At 48.8% G+C, this 14262-nt stretch overlaps 1 protein-coding gene across 1 annotated transcript in view; it reads left to right on the top strand.

The window, feature by feature from the left end:
• Window positions 1-14262, top strand: part of cabp7b (calcium binding protein 7b) — a 98639-nt gene that overhangs the window by 74200 nt on the left and 10177 nt on the right. The window lies entirely within an intron of this gene.

Genomic DNA, 14262 nt, shown 5'->3' with positions numbered 1-14262 from the left:
GGCCACAGCCCGCTCCAATTGCTAATAAATGAATTAAAAGAGTAAAAAGCGTAAAACAAAACTGTACCAGTATGCTAGCCATATGAAAGGGAAAATAAGTGCGTCTTATGTCTGGACTTGAAAATCACCACAGAATCTGACTGTTTTATTGACGCAGGGAGATCATTCCACAGAACAGGGGCACGATAAGAGAAAGCTCTGTGACCCGCAGACTTCTTATTCACCTTAGGGACACAAAGTAGTCCTGCACCCTGAGAATGTAAAGCCCGGGCCGGTACGTAAGGTTTAATTAGGTCAGCTAGGTAGGGAGGTGCCAGTCCATGAATAATTTTATAGGTTGGTAGCAGAACCTTAAAATCTGATCTCACTGGGACATGAAGTCAGTGAAGGGATGCCAAAATGGGTGTAATGTGGTTGTACTTTCTGCTTCGTGTCAAAAGTCTGGCTGCAGCATTTTGAACCAATTGGAGACCCCTAATGCTAGACTGCGGTAAACCAGAAAATAGAACATTGCAGTAGTCCAATCTAGAAGAGATAAATGCATGGATCAAGGTCTCAGCATCAGCCATAGACAGGATAGGAAGAATCTTCGCTATATTTTGCAGGTGGAAGAAAGCAGTCCTAGTAATATTTCTAATTTGGAGGCCAAAGGACAATGAAGGATCAAAAATTACCCTAAGGTTCCTCACTTTGTCAGTGTGATGTATGACACACGAGCCGAGGCTGAGCGTTAACTGGTCAAATTGATGCCGATGTCTCACTGGACCAAGAACCATCATTTCAGTCTTATCAGAGTTTAAAAGTAGGAAGTTTCTAGACATCCAACTTCTCACTGCTGCAAGGCAATCTTCTAAGGATTTTATGTGAACGAGATTACCAGCAGTTATCGGCATGTATAACTGAGTATTATCTGCATAGCAGTGAAAGGTAATCCCAAAACGCCGCAATATGTGCCCAAGGGGTGCTATATAAAGGGAGAAAAGCAGGGGGCCTAAGACAGACCCCTGTGGAACCCCAAATTTCATGTCACTAAGGTTAGAGGTAGTGTTACTGTACAAAACACAGTGAGAACGACTGGTCAAGTATGAATGACGTCAGCCATGCAAGGACACTCCCAGTAATCCCAAAATGATTTTCCAGCAGATTGTCAAGTAGAATATGATGATCCACTGTATCAAATGCAGCACTGAGATCTAACAGCAACAGAACCGTAGTGGTGTCCGAATCCATTGTAAGCAGAAGATCATTCACCACGTTAGTGAGAGCCGTTTCTGTGGAATGATATTTTCTAAAAGCAGACTGCAGTGACTCAAAGAGATTATTCTCAGTAAGATAGTCTACAAGCTGCCGTGACACCACTTTTCCCAGAATTTTAGAGAAAAATAATAGATTTGATATCGGCCAATAGTTTTTCAATACACTAGGGTCAAGATTAGGTTTCTTAAGTAATGGTTTAATCACTGCAGATTTGAAACATTTAGGAACAGATCCAGAAGTTAAAGAAAGATTAATCATTTCCAGCACAGTCGGCCCAAGAGTGGGCCACAGGTCCTTAAACAGTTTTGTTGGTATAGGATCAAATAAACAGGTTGTGCTTTTTGTTGACATTACAAGTTTTGTCAGCATGCCTAGTGAGATACTATCAAATTCTGTAAATCTCGGTAATATATCAGTAGTGGCGCCCACATCAATAGCAGGGTGTCGTGGCTGGGTTAAGGCATGCTGGGATATGTTTAACCTGATGTCTTCTATTTTCTTCCCAAAGTAATCCAGGAAATCTTGTGCTGTAAAAGGAGAGCGAACTACAGGTGGTTGTCCATGCATAAGTGTTGCCACCGTGTCGAACAAGAACTTTGAGTTATGCTTGTTTTTGTTGATCAAATCAGAGTAGTAGGTTCGCTTTGTAGCCAATAATGCATGCTTATAGTCTAAGATAGCGTCACGCCATGCAAGGTGAAACGTCATTTCCATTCTAGACCTCTTGCTTTATGCTTGAGGTCAAGCAAATAATCACTGAACCAAGTACTGTGAATACTTTCTGGATGCACCGTATTACTTGTTAATTTGGTTCAGCCTAATTCATTTGAGTGTTACCTGTTGACGCACTTTTTAAAAGTTGGTCCAATGTTTCTCTTTTTTAACGTACATGAAAATTTGAATATCAGATGTGGTCAGATCGATCAACATGCACTACTGATGTACTTTGCCCCATCTGCCACAGTACAGAATCACCCAGGCAGATCAACTGATTATTAATATTATTATTATTTTGATGGCTAAATGAGGGGAAAGCTGAACATTATTTAGAACATGCATTAATTCACACAATGGCACTCCGTAATTAAGGCAGTAAAAAGATCTCATCAAAAGAAAACACCAAACACTCTAAAAGAAATAGGTCTGTTTTGAAGAAAAAACAATCATTAAAAAGCCTGTTTGCTTTCCAGGAAACAATTTGCATTGTGATTCTTCGGCAGCCTTTGGTTTATTTAATTTTCCCTCTCACATGCCACAAATTGATAAAATTGTCATCTTTAGCTTCAGTAAATTCCAGAATGCACTTATTGTAATGTCATTCCACATCATTTGCATTCCTCACTTGAGAATATAAGTGTCCCGCGTCCTCCAAGCCAAAGTGCTGGAGGCCACCGCTCTAATGTGTGATCACAATCACTACACAGAAATCTTTGCACTGCGAGGCACAAAGCAATACAAAGATTTCCACAGCGAGTCCCCGAACTGTGTTCAGGATGATGCAGCACCTGTCCTCAAGATGGAAAGTGTGCATGTTATCAGCAAGAGAGGTTACACACTGACTGTGAAGGAAGGAGTCGAGCGTTTCACCTCTAGCGCGCATTTATGAGGAATTCCTTCAACCTGCACTGCAGCAGTCAAAGCTGTCACGACCTGAGTACTGAAACATTCAAGTCAGGTGGAGCCCAGGAGCGTGTGCTGGTGCCACGCTTCACCGCCTTGGATCCTGGATGGGAACCACTCAGGCAGACAACCGGTTCACCCCTCGTCTCTAAAATGACCTTCTATCAGCTGCAGCCAGATGAAGTGTGGGCGTCCTTTTAGCCTTGACAGCTTGCTGTGCTGTGAAGCACATATTGATCACTTATTGTGGGAAACATCAGAACTACAAAGCGACAATTGGTTTGAAGAGAAAACATCATTATTGGTCTTCTTTTAAACTGTCTTTCTACCAGTGACAGCTGTGATATGTTAGAGTTCAAATAAGCCTCCTTTTAAATTTGTGGACATTATGGGCATCAAGACAGTAAGGGCTACAGCAGTCTGACATTTGACCCTTCTGACTCTGACCTTCATCAAAATGAAAGGTCACTCTGGCTTTTATGTGTAGCGTATTTTGCCCAAATCGGTTTCAAAATCAGTGTGGCAGAATGCACTCAAACAGACTTTAACAAATCTGAGATAAAGAACCTTTTTGTGTGTGAAAGAATTCTTAGTTCATTTACTTTAGCTCATGGAAAGTCACTGAAGTGTTACATATTTTTGTTGAGTGTATTTAAGGTAAACAGTTATGACCTTGAGTTTGACTTTCCAAGGACAAAAAAGGTCAAATGTTGTGTGACCAAGAGAAAGGTGATACATGACTTAATAGTACTGCTTAACAGTAGTCATAAGTTTATTTTTAACCAATTCCTCAAAATAACCTAAACTTTTACCTTGACCTCTGACCTTGACCTCTGATCTATTCTCCCCACAAATCAAATCACTTTGACCTTAACTTCTCCTAAACTGAGTTATGTCCAAGTTAAACCAATACTCTGACTTATACTGCTCTCTCTCGCTCTCTCTCTCTCTCTCTCACACACACACACACACACACACACACACACGAGTGAAAACTATACCTCCTCCTGTGCTACAGCTGTGTCTGAGTTTAATCATTTGGCTGTCGTCTTTTGACTGAATATCAAATTTAAATTAGATCTTTAAGTATTGTTTCCACTGTGCATGAAGATAATTATAATTTATTACCCTCAAGCAAAAAGAAATGTAGTGTAAGTGTTTGTGGTTTTGACATCCAGTAAAGCATGACAAGAATGGATTACCAATTTGTTTGGTCTGGGACGGCATGCCTTTGGTTTTACCCTCGACTTCACTCTGAACTCCAATCACGTATTGAAACTGACTCTCTTACAGTTTCAGCTCCAAAGTGCACAACGCCCTCTGGCATCTCGAATGACAAATCAACCATAACATTGTGCAGCAGTGTCAGGGACGCGACTGATGACTTATGTCACAGCACTACTAATGATTTGCTTCATAGTATTAAATGGTGTTGGGGAAAGTGTAGTGACACAGACCCACAACAGGGGGCGTAAATGAACGGACAATGAAAGAGTCGAATATAAACACTTTACTGTTGTGAAACAAGCACAACCAGAACACAGATGATTACAGAATTTATACAAACAGTCAATCTAGAAAGGTGACGTGTGGGCAGGCTCGAGGATAGAAGACGTCTGTCCTGAGAAGAACCAGAACCACACGATTTCCTCCGCCACCGAACCTGGAGAATACTGGAGCCGCCAAGTCCCGAATTCCCAGGTGGCCACAGTCTCCGGATGTCGGATCTGGTACTGCTGGCAAGGAGCAAAAACAGTCAGAGGTGGGTGCGTGCACACCCAGTAACAACAATGGTGGAAATATCACCTCCACCTCTAATACAAGAACGTGCAGAGTAAAGCAGTTATCTCTCAGGGGGAAAAGGAATGCAGTCCTAGCTCCCAATCACCAGCTCCTGCTGTCCTGAGATTAAACAGGTACTCCTGCAAAACACGTACAGAACAATACTTATGTATAAGCACACGAACGGCTGAGAGTCGTTACCTCTACAGGTAGATGATATCTCGGCAGCGAGGTGGAGATGACATCCAGCTTTTATGGAGTGATGAAATGAAGATGGGTGACAGCTGTCACGAGTTGATGTGTGACAGCTGTCACTCCCGGTTGTGTCCGTGGCGGCAGCGCCCTCTCGTGCCTGAAGCCCGCACTTCAGGCAGGGCGCCCTCTGGTGGTGGGCCAGCAGTACCTCCTCTTCTGGCGGCCCACACAACAGGACCCCCCCCTCAATGGGTGCCTCCGACCAGGCTTGTCCAGGTGACGGTGGTAGAAGTCGGCCAGGAGGTCCGGGTCCAGGATGAAGCTCCTCTTCACCCAGGAGCGTTCTTCCGGTCCATACCCCTCCCAGTCCACCAAATACTGAAACCCCCGGCCCTTCCGACGGACGTCCAGGAGCCTGCGAACCGTCCATGCAGGCTCCCCGTCGATGATCCGGGCAGGAGGCGGCGCCGGTCCAGGAGTGCAGAGGGTTGAGGTGTGGTATGGCTTGATGCGGGAGACATGAAAGACCGGGTGGATCCGCAGTGAAGCCGGCAGCTGCAGCTTCACTGCGGCCGGGCTGAGCACTTTAAGGATCCTAAACGGCCCGATGTATCGTTCCTTCAACTTTGGGGAGTCCACTTGTAAGGGGATGTCCTTCGTTGAAAGCTATACCTCCTGCCCGGGCTGGTAAGCAGGGGCCGGGGATCGCCGGCGGTCTGCATGGGCCTTAGCCCTCGTCCGGGCCTTCAACAAGGCAGAACGGGAGGTGCGCCACACCCGACGGCATCTTCGCAGGTGGGCCTGGACCGAGGGCACATTGACCTCTCCCTCCACCACGGGGAACAATGGGGGCTGGTACCCCAGACACACCTCAAACGGGGAGAGGCCGGTGGCAGAGGACACCTGGCTGTTATGGGCGTACTCGATCCAGGCCAGATGGTGACTCCAGGCCGACGGGTGCACGGATGTAACACAGCGGAGGGCCTGTTCAAGTTCTTGGTTGGCCCACTCTGCCTGTCCATTTATCTGAGGGTGATACCCGGACGAGAGGCTCACGTTGGCCCCCAGTTCTCTGCAGAAACTCCTCCAAACCTGTGAGGAGAACTGAGGACCACGGTCCGAGACAATATCCATTGGTATCCCATGCAGACGCACGACGTGGTGGACCAGGAGGTCCGCTGTCTCCTGGGCCGTAGGGAGCTTCGGGAGGGCCACGAAGTGGGCCGCCTTGGAGAAACGGTCCACTATCGTGAAGATGGTCGTCATGCCCTGGGACGGCGGGAGGCCTGTGACAAAGTCCAGGCCAATGTGAGACCAGGGGCGACGAGGCACCGGAAGAGGTTGCAGAAGTCGTTGTGTCTTGGAGTGGTCTGCCTTGCCCCTGGCACAGGTGGTGCAGGCCTGGACATACTCCCGGACGTCGGCCTCCATAGATGCCCACCAGAAGCGCTGCCGGACAACTGCCACGATCCTACGCACCCCTGGATGACAGGAGAGCTTGGACCCGTGACAGAAGTCCAAGACTGCAGCTCTGGCCTCTGGTGGGACGTATAAACGGTTCTTTGGTCCAGTTCCGGGGTCCGGGCTCCGTGCCAGGGCCTCCCGGATGGTCTTCTCCACGTCCCAGGTGAGGGTGGCCACGACAGTGGACTCCGGAATGATGGTCTCCAGTGGATCCGACAGCTCGGTTTTGACTTCGTCTTCGTGTACCCGGGACAAGGCATCTGATCTTTGGTTCTTAGTCCCGGGGCGATAGGTGATCCGGAAGTCAAAACGCCCGAAGAACAGTGACCAGCGGGCTTGCCTGGGGTTCAGCCGCTTGGCGGTCCTGATATACTCCAGGTTCCGGTGGTCAGTGAAAACCGTGAATGGCACAGACGCTCCCTCCAACAGATGTCTCCACTCCTCAAGAGCCTCTTTCACCGCAAGGAGCTCTCGGTTGCCGACGTCATAGTTCCGTTCAGCCGGGGTCAACCTGCGAGAAAAGTAGGCACATGGGTGAAGAACCTTATTGGTCTCTCCGCTCTGGGATAGCACGGCTCCTATCCCTGAGTCAGAGGCGTCCACTTCAACCACGAACTGGCGGCTAGGGTCGGGCTGCACCAAAACTGGTGCAGTAGAGAACCGTCGTTTCAACTCCTTGAACGCGGCTTCGCACCGATCCGACCAGGTGACGGGGACTTTTGGAGAGGTCAGGGCTGTCAGGGGGCTAACTACCTGACTGTAGCCCTTAATGAACCTCCTATAGAAATTTGCAAAGCCGAGGAACTGTTGCAGCTTCCTACGGCTTGTTGGTTGGGGCCAATCTCTCACCGCCACAACCTTGGCCGGATCAGGAGCGACGGAGTTGGAGGAGATGATAAACCCCAGGAAGGACAAAGAGGTGCGGTGAAACTCACACTTCTCGCCCTTCACAAACAGCCGGTTCTCCAACAACCGCTGCAGGACCTGATGTACATGCTGGACATGAGTCTCAGGGTCCGGAGAAAAAATGAGTATATCGTCCAGATATACGAAGACGAATCGGTGCAGGAAGTCCCGCAAGACGTCATTAACCAAAGCTTGGAATGTCACGGGGGCGATAGTGAGGCCGAACGGCATGACCAGGTACTCAAAATGACCTAACGGGGTGTTAAATACCGTCTTCCACTCGTCTCCCTTCCGGACCCGAACCAGGTGGTACGCATTCCTAAGATCCAGTTTAGTGAAGATTTGGGCTCCATGCAGGGGCGTGAACATTGAATCTAACAGGGGCAACAGGTATCGATTGCGAACCGTAATCTCGTTCAGCCCCCTGTAATCAATGCATGGACGGAGTCCGCCATCTTTCTTGCCCACAAAAAAGAAACCTGCACCCACCGGGGAGGTGGAGTTCTGGATCAGCCCGGCAGCTAAAGAGTCCCGGATGTAGGTCTCCATTGATTCGCGTTCCGGTCGTGAGAGGTTGTACAGCCTGCTGGACGGGAACTCAACGCCCGGAATCAAATCAATGGCACAATCGTACGGACGGTGCGGGGGAAGGGTAAGTGCCAGATCCTTGCTGAAGACGTCAGCCAGATCATGGTACTCAACCGGCACAGCCGTCAGATTGGGAGGGACTTTGACCTCCTCCTTAGCATGTAAACCGGGAGGAACCGAGGATCCTAAACACACCCGATGGCAGGTTTCGCTCCACTGCACCACCACCCCAGACGGCCAGTCAATCCGGGGATTGTGTTTCAACATCCACGGGAAACCCAAAATCACGCGGGAGGTAGAAGGAGTCACAAAAAACTCGATCTCCTCCCGATGATTTCCAGACACCACCAGAGTTACTGGTTGTGTCTTGTGCGTGATCAAAGGGAGAAGGGTGCCATCTAGTGCCCGCACCTGCAATGGCGAAGGGAGCGCCACCAGAGGGAGCCCTACCTCCCTAGCCCATCTGCTGTCTAGCAGATTCCCTTCTGACCCCGTGTCCACCAGTGCTGGGGCTTGAAGGGTTAAATCCCCGCTCAGGATTGTAACTCGGAGTCATGTGGAAATATGTGTATGTCCCACGTGAATGTCTTGGCCCACCCTCAGCCCAGTTTCTAGGGGCAGGCATTGGTGTTTAACCGATTGGGGCAGTCTCTTAGCTGATGCTCACTCGAGCCGCAGACAAAGCACTCCCCGCGGGCCAGCCTCCTCTGTCTGTTAGGTGGTATAAATGTGGCCCTGATCATGTCCATAGCTTCGCCAGCAGGGGGAGCTGTAGCCACACGGAGCGTTGAGGCTGTGGAGCGTGGGGAGGGCGGAGCCTTTTCGGACCCGGAAGGGAGAGGGACAGCGCGTGCCCGGCAACGTCCTTCGTCTCGCTCCCGACGGCGTTCTTCTAACCGATTGTCTAACCGTATAACGAGATCAATAAGCCCATCTAAATCCTGCGGTTCCTCCTTGGCTACCAGGTGCTCCTTCAGGACCGACGACAGTCCGTTTATGAAGGCGGCGCGGAGCGCAACGTTATTCCAGCCGGACCTCGCAGCCGCGATGCGGAAGTCGACTGCATATTCGGCTGTGCTCCGGCGCCCCTGTCGCATTGACAGCAGCACTGTTGAAGCAGTCTCTCCTCTGTTAGGATGATCAAAAACCATTTTGAACTCCCTCACAAACCCAGCATACGTGGTAAGGAGCCGTGAATTTTGCTCCCAAAGTGCTGTAGCCCAAGCGCGTGCCACACCTCGAAGCAAGTTGATTACATAAGCCACCTTACTGGCGTCAGACGCGTACATTACGGGACGTTGTGCGAAGACGAGCGAACACTGCATCAGAAAGTCCGCGCACGTCTCCACACAACCTCCGTACAGCTCTGGGGGACTTATGTATGCTTCAGGGGATGGTGGGGTGGGTCGTTGAACAACCAGAGGAACGTCTATATTCCGCACTGGGTCGGCAGGAGGAGGAGCTGCAACAGCGCCCTGAGCGCACGCTTCCACCTGCGCGGTGAGAGCCTCCATCCTGCGATTAAGGATGACGTTTTGCTCGGTCATCAAAACCAACCGAGCGGTAAAGGCGGTGAGGATTTGCTGCAACTCACCAATTACGCCTCCTGCAGACGCCTGTGCACCCTGCTCTTCCATTGGTTGTCCAACAGATGGTTGACGCCCCTCGGGATCCATGACGCTGGCCGAGATATCCTGTTGGGGAAAGTGTAGTGACACGGACCCACAACAGGGGGCGTAAATGAACGGACAATGAAAGAGTCGAATATAAACACTTTACTGTTGTGAAACAAGCACAACCAGAACACAGATGATTACAGAATTTATACAAACAGTCAATCTAGAAAGGTGACGTGTGGGCAGGCTCGAGGATAGAAGACGTCTGTCCTGAGAAGAACCGGAACCACACGATTTCCTCCACCACCGAACATGGAGAATACTGGAGCCGCCAAGTCCCGAATTCCCAGGTGGCCACAGTCTCCGGATGTCGGATCTGGTACTGCTGGCGAGGAGCAAAAACAGTCAGATGTGGGTGCGTGCACACCCAGTAACAACAATGGTGGAAATATCACCTCCACCTCTAATACAAGAACGTGCAGAGTAAAGCAGTTATCTCTCAGGGGGAAAAGGAATGCAGTCCTAGCTCCCAATCACCAGCTCTTGCTGTCCTGAGATTAAACAGGTACTCCTGCAAAACACGTACAGAACAATACTTATGTATAAGCACACAAACGGCTGAGAGTCGTTACCTCTACAGGTAGATGATATCTCGGCAGCGAGGTGGAGATGACATCCGGCTTTTATGGAGTGATGAAATGAAGATGGGTGACAGCTGTCACAAGTTGATGTGTGACAGCTGTCACTCCCGGTTGTGTCCGTGGCAGCAGCGCCCTCTCGTGCCTGAAGCCCGCACTTCAGGCAGGGCGCCCTCTGGTGGTGGGCCAGCAGTACCTCCTCTTCTGGCGGCCCACACAACAAAATGGTGTGACATATATATATATATATATATACATATATATATATATATATATATATATATATATATATATATATATATATATATGTATATATAAGCGTCCAGCCCTTCTCCAGGAGTTGGGTACCACAGCCCAAGCTGTGCGTGGAGGTGAACCCGACTATCTCTAGTCGGTATCTCTCAACCTCCCGCACAAGCTCAAGCTCCTTCCCCCCCAGCGAGGTGACATTCCATGTCTCAACAGCCAGGGGGTGTGAGCATGGACCGGGCCGCCGGGCCACCCGCCCTCGACCGCCACCCAATCCTCTCTGCACCCGATCCCCATGGCCCCCTCTGCAGGTGGTGAACCCACAGAAGGGCGGGCCCACGTCGCTCTTTCGGGCTGAGCCCGGCCGGGCCCCATGGGCTAAGGCCCGACCACCAGGCACTCGCGCGCGAGCCCCAACCCCAGGCCTGGCTCCAGGGTGGGGCCCCAGCTCTGCCATACCGGGCGACGTCTCGGTCCTTGATTTTTTACTGGTCATGGAGGTTCTGAACTGCCCTTAGTCTGACCCGTCACCTAGGACCTGTTTGCCTTGGGAGACCCTACAGGGAGCACAAAGCCCCCGACAACATAGCTCCTAGGATCATCCGGGTACACAAACTCCCCCACGACGATAAGGTGGCAGCTAGAGTGGGAACCACAGAATCTTGTCTCTGCTGTTTGCGGATGATGTGGTTCTGTTGGCTTCGTCAAATCAGGACCTTCAGCGTACACTGGGGCAGTTTGCAGCCGAGTGTGAAGCGTCCGGGATGAAAATCAGCACCTCCAAATCCAAGGCCATGGTTCTCGACCGGAAAAAGGTGCTTTGCCCTCTTCCGGTCGGTGGAGTGTCCTTGCCTCAAGTGGAGGAGTTTAAGTATCTCGGGGTCTTGTTCACGAGTGAGGGACGGATGGAGCGTGAGATCGACAGACGGATCGGTGCAGCATCTGCAGTGATGCGGTCGCTGTATCGGACCGTCGTGGTGAAGAGAGAGCTGAGTAGGGGGGCAAAGCTCTCGATTTACCAATCGATCTACGTTCCGATCCTCACCTATGGTCATGAGATTTGGCTCATGACCGAAAGAGCGAGATCGCGAGTACAAGCGGCCGAGATGAGTTTCCTCCGCAGGGTGGCTGGGCGCTCCCTTAGAGACAGGGTGAGGAGCTCGGTCACTCGGGAGGAGCTCGGAGTCGAGCCGCTGCTCCTCCACATCGAAAGGAGTCAGTTGAGGTGGCTCGGGCATCTTTTCCGGATGCCCCCTGGACGCCTTGCTGGAGAGGTGTTCCCGGCACGTCCCATTGGGAGGAGGCCCCGGGGAAGACCCAGGACACGCTGGAGGGACTACATCTCTTGGCTGGCTTGGGAACGCCTTGGGGTTCCCCCGAAGGAGCTGGGGGAGGTGTGTGTGGATCGGGAGGTCTGGGCGGCTTTGCTTGAGCTGCTGCCCCCGCGACCCAATTCCGGGTGAAGCGGAAGAAAATGGATGGATGGATATATATATATATACACAGTGCCAGTCAGAACTTTGGACACTTTCCCTTTCAAATGAATAGGAAAGTATATTTTCCTTGCAAAACAGAAGGTTCTCAGCTCAAGACCACCTGTGCCCATTCTCCATGCAATGAGGAGTGTGTGAAAATATGTTCTCACGTAACACAAGTGCTGTACCATTTCGTGCAATCCAGAAAAGTGCCACTTAATCTGCAGCTTTGAAAATGTCATAGAACTAAATCAGGTGAAGCTCGTCTGTCCCTGAAACATATATTCTAAAATGATGTGCGAAAATTCATTTTCACAATGTAGAAAGTCTTCATGTACGATGCACGTATGGGATAGACAGGTTTCAACTGTTTTAGTCGTACAATAAAATCCAAAACCACGTACAATGCACCAAAGTGAATAGCTTTGCAGTAAATTCCCTTGTGAAGGTGACACACCTCATTTTTCTTCCGAGGCATGAGAAGCGAGATATTGATTCAGTCCTATGACATTTTCAAGGCCACCGTTTAGACGGTGCTTTTCAGGATTATGTGTTATGTATCCAGCTCTGCTCTCCACCACCACCACCAACCCCAACATATAAATCATTTATAAAAATGTTTAAATATAGGCACATAGGGTGTGAAAATGTATGTATAGTTTCAGATCTACACCTGCAGGTTCTACAAGAAAAATAACTTAAGTCTGCTCTATTTCATCATTTGAACCTGTCTATTTGCCTTTTTTTTTACTACACAGCAGGTGATGTTTGTTTGCTGGAATTGCAATAAAATTACTTCATAACAGGTTTTCACAAAGTGCAGTGAGAAAGTTGAGACTGACCTTAAGTGGAGTTGAAGTTTGGGTTTGATCTGCATAAAAGCAGATGCAGAAAATAATACCAACACTGAGACATGGGACATTTTGAGTCATAATTTATGTGACTACTGGTTTTAAAATAACAAATGTCCCTTTGGCTTCTCCCTTGTTTCACTTGGGGTCACCACAGCAGATCCAAGGTGGATCTGCATGTTGATTTGGCACAAGTTTTACACCGGATTGCCTTTGTGACGCAACTCCACATGACATGGAGAGGTGGGCAGGGGTGGGTTTGAACCGGGAACCTTACGCACTGGAAGCAAGCACACTTAACCTCTTGGCGACCACCCCTGCACACCAGCTTCAAAATAATATGGAAAATCTAAAATCTAAATATTTCTTAGTATATTTCATAATGTCAATTATCTCATAGATCGATCGATTGATAGATGGTCAAGGTCAGCCAAGGTTAAACATCATGTGGCCAAGAGAAAGGTGATACAACTTCATATCTGTGTTCAGGAGGAAACAGAGGCGTAGCTTTAACCAATTTTTCTAAATGACTGACCATTTTACCTTGGCCCGTGATCTTGAGCTTTGATTGATTCTTCTCAAAATAGATTGACTTTTTCTTTGGATGACCCTCAACCTTTCTGGTAAGTTTGACCCAAATTGAATGAAAATTCTTTAAGTTACATGTTATAATTATATATATATTCACGTCACATAGTCTCAAGCAATCTGCAGTTAAGCCGCATCTCAGCCGCATGGGTCGATTCATTATTTGTCACCGACACTAGAGGTCGTAACACTGATTTCAGAATCCTGCAGAAGTAAGATAACAAGATCCAAGAACTGCTGGCTGCAATTTTAAAACGATTGTGTTGTCTCATATGTCAAAGTGTTGACGAGGGAACAGACAGTGTTATTTTTCCATGAGATTGGCATCATGTCATTCTCTCACAAACTGTGCAGACTGTTAATGTGGGAAAGTGCACATCAGGTGTACAGTACGGTTTGCACAGTCATGTCTTGCATGTAAATTACAGGCCCAGCTGTATACTTCTAAATATTGTGGTTTCTCTGCAGTGGCACAGCCGGGTGTGGCGGTAATTAAACACTTCATGCATAAATTCAAATAGAATTCTTTCAATTTCATGGCTCAGGAGCAACGTTGAGTTCAAGCAAATAAACAAATACGGTGATGTGAATATGTTTGAGGGGTTTTGACAATATTTATAATGTCCTTCCCACTTTGTTTTTGTCCTTTGTCTCTCTCTCTCTCTCTCTCTCTCTCTCTCTCTCTCTCTCTCTCTCTCTCTCTCTCTCTCGCTTAACACACTACACCATCCTTGATCGTGTAATCTAAAGACATCTACGTTAGGTGGATTTAATGCTGTAAATTGTGAATGTGAGGGGCAGAATGTCGTAGCCTTGGGACGGGTGGATTGTTTATCACCTGTCACCTCATTGTCTTATCTGATAACACGACTGAGCGTGAACTGCAGTCTTGTATATTTGAAGATCAACTTGAGCCGCTTGGGTGGGTAGGAAGAGTTCCCATGGGATAAAAAAGCTTTTCAACCTACCATCCCTGGTTCTCAAGACCAGGCACCTAAGTGGCTCTAATCTACTCTTTTTTACTCTCCTATTT

The sequence above is a fragment of the Thalassophryne amazonica genome, chromosome 17 (genome assembly GCF_902500255.1).
Source record: "Thalassophryne amazonica chromosome 17, fThaAma1.1, whole genome shotgun sequence".
Taxonomy (NCBI): domain Eukaryota; kingdom Metazoa; phylum Chordata; class Actinopteri; order Batrachoidiformes; family Batrachoididae; genus Thalassophryne; species Thalassophryne amazonica.
The sequence above is the reverse complement of the archived record's forward strand: the minus strand, read 5'-3'. Positions and strand labels throughout refer to the sequence as shown.